This window comes from Salminus brasiliensis, chromosome 5, assembly GCF_030463535.1.
Source record: "Salminus brasiliensis chromosome 5, fSalBra1.hap2, whole genome shotgun sequence".
Lineage (NCBI taxonomy): Eukaryota > Metazoa > Chordata > Actinopteri > Characiformes > Bryconidae > Salminus > Salminus brasiliensis.
In genome coordinates this window covers 30,581,140-30,589,939 of record NC_132882.1, presented here as the reverse complement: position 1 = coordinate 30,589,939, position 8,800 = coordinate 30,581,140, and the positions used below count along the sequence as shown (strand labels likewise).

Genomic DNA, 8,800 nt, shown 5'->3' with positions numbered 1-8,800 from the left:
GCAACATCCAATCGTTCACGCCACCAGACCAAAGCCCTCCACCCCGAACCAAATGAAGCCCAAATGCTTTATCTGAGGACGCGTTTCCCACTTAGCGTCTGCACAGCAATCCATCAAGACCTCGTTCTCCCTTTTCCATGTGCACAGGTTATCCAATCTATCTGCCAGGTGTAGCAGGACACCCAAATGCCCTCACGTCTCTGACAAGCTTAAGAGCGACTGGGCCGCTGCTGAGCTTGGAGAAGACTTGTTCGTATTCCCATCCTTAGATGTTACTTGTTTAAAGCTGATACTTGATAGATTTTTTTTGAAAAATCTGTTTTTAGTAGTAGAGCTAATGCTGCCGTAGTGTTGTGCCCACTATCACACACTTAACTGACCCACTGCCACATCATCTAGACTGACCCGGCGACTGCTTGGACCAATAATGTGTGCATGCTAACCTTTTAGTAAAGGCAGTTCAGGGGTATAGCAGTCTGGTGTGAACAGTAACCTCCACACCCCCCCCAAGCCTAACTTAACTCCCTCTTTCTCTCTCCCTCTATCTCTCTCTCTCTCTCTCTCTCTCTACATTGCTCTCTTAATTCTACTTAACTGACTGCAGAAGGGGGTGGTTTCAAAGACAAAAAAAAAATACATTTTGAGAAAAAATGTACAAAAGAGAACAAATATATATATATATATATATATATACACATTGCCACTGGGGTGGCATCTGGAAAAGCCACCCCAGTGACACCATAACTGCCACCCTGACTGACTCTGAGAGAAAAAAAAAAAAAAAAAAGACAAGTGGACCCTTCGGTGCTTGGACCCCTCGTTAAAGAGTTCCTGAAAAAGGCAGGAGCAAGAGGGAGAACACAGTAGCTCGTTACAGACTGGACAATGTAAAAGTGGTGGTCCCAAAAAAATACAAAAATGGGAGAACAAAACTTAAAAAAAAAAGAAAGAAGGAAAGAAAGAAAGGAAAAAAAACCCTAAATGCATTTTTGTAACTTTGTTTACCAGCATGACTACTTTGCATGACTGTATTTTTCTGCAAGCCCTTAGTTGACGTGAGGAGGGCTAGAAAAAAAAGAAGAATTATTATTATTATAAAATTAATGAATAAAAAAAAGATGATATGCAATGAATTTAAGAAGAAAAATATATAAAAAAGAGCTATATTTTGTTTTGAAATAGTAAGAAAATGTGAATAAATATTGAAGTATATGTATGACTGCAAGATACACATTCAACTATGTTTTATTAGTTTAAGGATGAAAAAAAAGAAAAAAAAGAACTTTTAAAAATTCCACCAAAATCTCCTTTGCTACGTACTGCCCCCATGTATTATGACTTGTTTCATGTTACATGTCGACTTCACTCGTCCCACAGATGCATATGTGCAGGCATGGGTGTTTGAGCTGTTGTCCAGTTAGCGTCGGGATGTGGAGAGATAGTCTCGGCGTCCAGCTGTAGATCTTTTTTTAATTTATTTTTTATTTCTTTCTTTCTTTCTTTCTTTTTTTTTTTTTTTTACCCCAGCTCTAGCTGCTTCTTCTGTAGCCATGGCGACAGTGGTGCTCATCCTCGAACCCTCTGTTAGCCAGCCTCGTCCCCAGCATGCTTTAAAGGCAAAAATTATAGCATCTCATTATCGCAGTTTGAGTCGACTATCTCTCATTGGCAATAATAATAAGAAGAAGAAGAAGAAGAAGAAGAACAGTAATAATGTGAATCTTTGCTGGGTGGAGATTGTAGCTGGGGCGAAAAAAAACAGACGACTCGAAACAAATGCAGTATGGGAAATGTTGTTTTTTTTTGTGTGTCCAGGCGGTGGTTCGTCTAGTCTCAGGTGAAAATAAGGGGAAAGTCTGTGCGTGTCAGCGCTCCAAATGAGTCCTTCTGCGTTTTGGTCTGCCTGTCTGTTCTTTTGTCTGTCTCTCTGTCTGTCTCTCACTCTCTCTTCTTGAGCCCAAGCCAGCCTAACAGGCCTGGGCTCTGTCTGTGTAGATGTCAGAGGTTTGCCACAAATAAAGCAGCAATACTGAAGTACGCTCTTAAACCTAAAGGTGCCAAGATAAACGGATGTAAATGACACTTTATAAGAAGGTGCACATAATGTTAAGGTAGGAACCGTACACCCCAGTCGAAGACCCTTTCTGGAGCCTTTATTTTCAAGACCGTAAAGAAAGAGCAGAGCTGGTTGGAAAGAAGGTTCCTCCTTCTTTCTACCCTTTCCTCTCGTCACGATGTGCGCTTTCTTCCAGAGAAGTCTTCCCTCAGACCAAGGCACTCTGTGCTGTCCTCAGGCTGATGTTCTGTTGTGCTGAAGGCAACTAAGGCTGACTCGTGGAGAGTCAGAGACATGTAGCGCCGTTAGCCACACAGAGGACAGTGGTTGGCCTGCAGACTTGCCTAACGTAGTAGAGTGGAGCTTCAGTAGTGAAGCTGGACCTGGATTGGGCCTGGATAAGGTCCATGTGCTTATGGTTCAGTCTAGAGATACTGAGATTGGATCTTTTACTGTAGCAGCCAGGCCTCTTTCCATAACTGTAGCAAGATCTTGTGTGTACGTATATGTGTGTGACTGTGGGGACTTAATGACCTCAGGATGACACAAACATGAACATGTTGATATTTACAGTAAAGAAGGCCAGAGCTCATCCCGGGGTAGATCCAGGTTAAGGTTGTGTTTGGGTCAGATGTAGCACAGCAGCGGTTTGATACGGCCATTCAGAAGAAGCCTTGCGATTGTGTCCACTTGTCTGTGTGATTGTCTTGGGGCAAAAGTGCATCACACACTTTCTGTGTTACAGAAATATCATGCCTGGCTTCTTAAAGTAAAGTCATTAAGCATGATTTGGTGTGAAATGCTCCATTTTAGAGAAACTTGGTGCTTCCAAAGAGTTTAATGCAGGGGTGGGGAACTGAGGGCCGGAGGTCCAGCACAGGTTGCCCATTTCTCTAACAACTAAAACTTAAATCTGTAGGAATCCGGCCTTCCAGGACTGGACCTCCCCACCCCTGGTTTAGTGCCTCTAAAACAGCGGTCCCCAATCCTGCTCCTGAAGACCTTCCTTCCCACAGACTTTGGATCCAACCCTAATCCGCCACATCTGCTCCCACTCATTACCACCTTCAGAAATGCTTAGATGGCTGAATGGGGTGTGTTAGATTTGGGTGGGAGTTGAAACCTTTAGGAAGGCTGCTCCTCAGGAGGAGAGTTGGAGACCACTGCTCTAGAAACGCTCCCTCACAGAACGTTCATATCCAAATTGGTTACTGATGCACTGCCTGATTTACGAGTAGACGTTTTGCCTATAATGATCTGCTTATGGCAGAGAGGTACATGCAGGGCCTTACGTACTGAAGCTTCCCTGATTAATTTGGATGGTAAACTGAAAAAATGGTTATACTCGCATTGTGGATCTAGAAACCCCTGGCTTCTAACACCAGGTTTCTCTACAATGGAGGACCTTGATCAACAATCAGCAAATGAAGTAGAGCGAGAGACGGACAGAAACACAGAGCATGTAGAGACGAGCAGAAGTGAGAGCGTTGGACAAGAAGACAGGGTTAGGGATGACATTTCTAAGAAAGTGTGTGCGTGTGTTTGAGTGTGTGTCAGATTTTTAGATGCTGCTAAGAGAGATATATGAACAAAACCTAGTTGATATATGATATAGAAATATATATAAATACATATATGAGAGAAGGTGAAACGTGAAGGAAGCCGTTTGTGTGTCTGATTTAGCTTGTGGTCACTGTGAACGTTCACACAACCCTTAAAGGAATACTCCAGTGTGCTTTTCTACCTAGTCTCTGTCCGCCGCATATGTAGCATACAGCCGGTTATTACGGATGATCATCTCAACACGTTTCCCTGTACGTGAAGGAACCTCACCTCAGAGCACATTTATAATAAAAGGCAATAGGCAGTTAATTCAGTGTTGCAAGTATGTCCGGAGTCTTTATGGGAGGTTGGGAAACACTGGCGTGTTCCTTTAAAGCATATCTGTGTGTTTTTTTTTTGTTTGTTTGTTTTTTTATTAATTTGTTCCAAAGCTTGATTTTCTATTTTTTAAGGAAATATATGTCTTCTTGGGATGATTCATATTTTTCACATTTTATAAAGAGCAGATATTGTGGATCTATACTTTTGCCTCGCTACTTAAAGATGTTTGTTTTCTTCTCCTTACCGGCTGTGTTCCCTTCTTTATCCATCTTATTTTAGAAGGCATTAAACCACTTTGGTCAGAGGGTTGCAAAGTGAAGCGTTGTGAATATTTCAGAGCTTACTTCCAGCAAAAAGAAGAAGAAGAAGAGGAGGAACCCACACATACACATTAGAAGCCTGATGCTTTACTTCATGGCCATAAATAACGGTGTTATTCTTGGGACTGAGTGTAATCGTTTTGTTTGGTTTGCATTACGCCGTGAGAACTTTTTGCTGATGCAGACCTGGACATGCCTACTTCTTAACGTACACTGCCCTGTTCAGAACAGCCTGCCTGTATTTCTGTTGTTGGGATCCGTTGTGTTTCATTTCTGTGCCTGCTGTTCTGTCTGGTGACTTGGGTCATCGGTTTCTGTGTGTACCGAAGAGTTTGAGTTGATGTACTTGAATTAAGGATATGCAATCTTTCACCACTGACCACTGCCAGCCCTCGAGATCAATCAACATGATCAGTAATGAATACGATTAAAGTGATTGATAACCATGTTGTGCTTTGGTTAACGTCTTCCCCAGCATGTCTGTGTAAGTGTGTACGAGTGTGTGCGGGTGTGTGTGTGTGCATTAGAGCAGATTCCCAATTCTCTCCCCATAGGCCCTTTAGTCAGTCCATGTTTTTGAACCAATTTGGCTCAGAGAACACAGAGAAGTGTGTTGAGCCGGGCAACCCCCCCCCCCCCAAAAAAAAGTGGACCGGCTGTGGAGCGGTGGATCATAAAGATGGCACGTGTACAATCACAGTATATTTCATTCCATTCTTTTTTTATTTTTTATAATAACCTGATAAATGCAGCCTAAACGTTCCCAAAAACATTGCTTCCAATGCGTTCACCCAGGGGCAACATGCATACACCACACAAGAACACACGCTTGTAGGGGGGCACAGAATAGGAGGGTTTTAAGGTTCAAGTGTGAAGTTTTGTCAAATTTTGTCTTTTCCATAAACGATGGAACGACTCATTAAGTGTGACTCATGCAAAACCTGTACTTAAACATGGAATGTTTGTGGGATTTCTTTCGTTTTCCGATTGTCAGAACATATCAAGAAACATATCACTAGAGTGGGAACACCTGTCACATTTTCAAAAAATGAGACTTAAAATAAAAAAAAAACAACTAATAATGAATGAATGTGAAGCCCGGTTGGCCGTTTTGACGGAACTTAAGAACGGGCTGAGCGAAGTTATGAAGATATTGTGTTAAAAAAAAAAAAAAAAAAAAAGGGGAAAAAAAGAAAAAAAATGAAGACTCAGTCAATTCAATAAAATATTCAAATTGATGTCATATTTTTAAAAATATGTGTCGATTCTTTTATTATTATTATTATTATTATTATTATTTTGCATATTATTTAAGATTCTGAAAGGGATTGCTTTAATTAGTCTGATTAGAATTAGATGACTGGTTTATTCTGTGTAAAAAGTGATAGAAGATCTGTTTGTTTAGGCTTGTCCCTTTGACATTTTCTGATGCAAAGGTTTGTGGTGAGGTTAGGAATTTTTCCTGATGATTCTTTCATTTAAGCTCATGTTTGTGCAGGTGTCCCTGCACAGTAGAAAAGTGCACCACCTCTTCTCTGCTTAACCTTCCTCTTTTTTCTCTTTTTTTACACACACACAATTAAAGGATCATTTATTTTTATTCCATAACAATTTATTCAAAACCTGTAAAAGTTACTTGCCGTTAACCATAATGACTGGTTGACCCACACTGCAATCAGATGTCTTTTGCATGGCTGTGGAGAAATCTTGGCTCATCCTTGTTTGCAGAATCGTCTTAATTTGTCCACATTTGTCCACAGCACCTTAATGGGATTCAGGGGGACTTGGATTTGGCCTCTCTAAACCAAAATTTTGTTTCAAGGTGGATTCGCTTTTGCGCTTTGCATCATTGTCCTGCTGCATAACAACAAACTGACAGGCAGACATTATAATGCAGAATGTTCTTATTGAAAGACAAACTCATGCTTCCATCAATTATGGCCAGCAAAAGCAAGCATGGACCATCAAACTACCACCACCATGTTTGACTGCTGGTATAATGTTCCTATTCCAGGTGTAATGGAATCCATGTCTATTAAAGACTTCCCCCTTTTCTCTTCAATCCACAGAATATTAACTAAAAGATTTTTCGAGACAAGCCTAGGAGTTCTCTTCTTGGTCAGCAGTGGTTTGACCTTGCCATTTTTCCTTTTGTCTATGTTATTGTAGAACCGTGTACATTGATTTTAACCATAACCTTAAAAAAGTGAGACCTGCAGATCCTTAGATGTTCGTCTGGGTTCTTTCAATATCTCCTGGATGAGTTTTGGATGTGCACTTTGTTAAATTTAGGTAGGCTGGCCACTCCTGGGAAGGTTTACCACTGTTCCACGTTGCACTCTGTTTTTCTCTATTGTGGGTAATGGATTTCAGTGTGGTTCCCTGGAGTCTCAGAACCATAGCAGTGGCTTTGTAACCCTTAAGTGGGCATTACGTGTCACTTTCTGGCCTGCTTTACATTGCCAGACAGGTTGTATTTAAATGTTTAGATTCAACAGGTCTGGCAGTAATTATACTGGGTGTGGCTAGTGGAATTGAACCCAATTTTAAGTTGAGTTTGGATAACTGGTGGAGGAGGCAATGATTTGTCCCCCCCCCCCTCCCCAGGGCTTGCATTATCTGCACTTTCCCCAGATGAATCCTACCTTAAGGACCTTCTGATTTAGCTACACCTCCCTTGGGAATAGGCCAGCATCATCATCATTCAACCTCCTGCACCATGGCTGCTTGATCCCAAGGGTCCTATATGCTCTTTTTATTGCTGGCCTTTTTGGAGGCTTGAATGGACAAGAAGAGCGATACATTTGCAGCCATCCACATTGTCAATAAGTACATCCTCCTGCTGTGATGAAAAACCTCACCTGGATGCCCCAGCCAGTCAAGCATCATCATCATTATTATCCTCCTCCTCCTTACAATCACCGCTAGATGCCCTACTCTGCCCAATGTTCTCACTCAGTCACACGAACCAGTGCCAACTAGAAAATCCTATCTCAATGGTATCTCTTGTCTGTAACCCCCACATGTAGCAGCATCTTTTAACCTATTCCAACAGCTGAGGTCATAAGCTGAAAGCCCAGGTTGTGGAGGAGGTTGGAGGGCTTGCTGTAGTTTTTTTTGTCTTTTCTATCATCACAGGGCTTAAAAAGATTTGTTCCTTAAACCATTCCTGAATATGAAAAGCAGTGTGGCAGGGTGCATTATCCTGCTGAAGAAGGCCACTGCCAATGTGGTATAATGTGGTATAGCATGTTTAGGTAGGTGTCAAACTAAAATGTCTTTAAGTCTGCCCATTTATCCTTCACTAACACATTACCTCTGATAACCGGTGGTTCATTTACAGACTAACATGTGTGGTCACTTCATGCATTCATAATGCAGTCATTATGTTTTGGCTCATCAGTGTATTTGGAATTAGGTACTGCTTTCTAATATTTTATATTACTGTAGAATATATTACCACTTCTACAAAGGGTTCTTTGAGCAATGCCATAGAAGAACCGTGTCTGGTTAAATAAAGAACCACGCATTTCTTTTGCTCAAAGAACCCTTTGTAGCACTTTTAGAGTGTAGAGGGTTGGACTTAAACAGAATGATCAGTCAGTGTCCTCAAGGAATTTTTAGCCTCCTGAAAAGCCTAAATCTCTAATTCTCAAAAGTGTTCGGACACTTCACCGTGGCACACAGGTGAATCCTGAGTATCCCCAAAATTTGTCTAGAACTCAGCTGTCCACCAGTGGTAAATTTGAACTTATTGGACATTGTAGGTCTATGTGGACCACACATTAAACTGCATTCAGGACAAAAACCAGGCCATTAGGTTCAAGGAAGGAGCCAAAACCAGACTGTGGCAAGTGTTGTTTTTTTTTCAGGGAGGTAAGAAAGAACCCAACAGTCAGCTCCAGGTGTCTGGTGCAGAGATGGGAGAACCTGCTGGATGGACAGCCAACGATCTCTGCAGTATCTGGAAGCAAAGAACAAGGATTCTCTGGTCTGATGAGATGCAAAATGACATCTGAGAAATTTAGGCAGATCAGCAAGTGCTATGTCTGGCACAAGAATGCAGTGACATCTCTGGAGAAAACCTCCACCAGAGCACACACAGACTCAGACTGCAGGAGGGGCAGGAGCTCACCGTTCAACAGAACAACGGCCTGCAGCATACAGTCAAAACACCGCCAGAGTGGCTTCTGTATCCGTGAATGGCCCAGACAAACCCCCAAACCCAATGCAACATCTGTGGACAGGCCTGAAGATGGCAGTTGAGTTCCAAAGTGACAGAGCTTCTGAGGACATGCCAGATGTAATTGCTATCAAAGTGGCTTCTGCACAATACTTAAAAAGGGTCAGACTTTTTGAATTGTGTTTTTTTTTTTTTTTTTTGAGGTTTCCAAATCTCTCTAAAAGCATGTTAGTAAATATATATCTGATGATATATCAGTCCACATCACTTAAAATCACAATGAGACCGTCTAAATAAAATGAAAGCTCTCCTCAAGTTGCATTGGAAAGAGGTTCATTAGTTACAATTCTCAAACTG

The 8,800-nt window shown here is 41.6% G+C and overlaps 1 protein-coding gene across 3 annotated transcripts in view; it reads left to right on the top strand.

Annotated features, from left to right (window-relative positions):
- Window positions 1-5,515, top strand: part of kcnc3b (potassium voltage-gated channel, Shaw-related subfamily, member 3b) — a 91,883-nt gene extending 86,368 nt beyond the window's left edge. For all 3 annotated transcript variants that reach the window (XM_072680143.1, XM_072680141.1, XM_072680142.1), the window contains one exon: window positions 1-5,515. This exon is cut by the window's left edge and continues 849 nt beyond it. The gene's annotated coding sequence lies outside the window, so the exon portion shown is untranslated.
- Window positions 5,516-8,800: the final 3,285 nt, after the last annotated feature.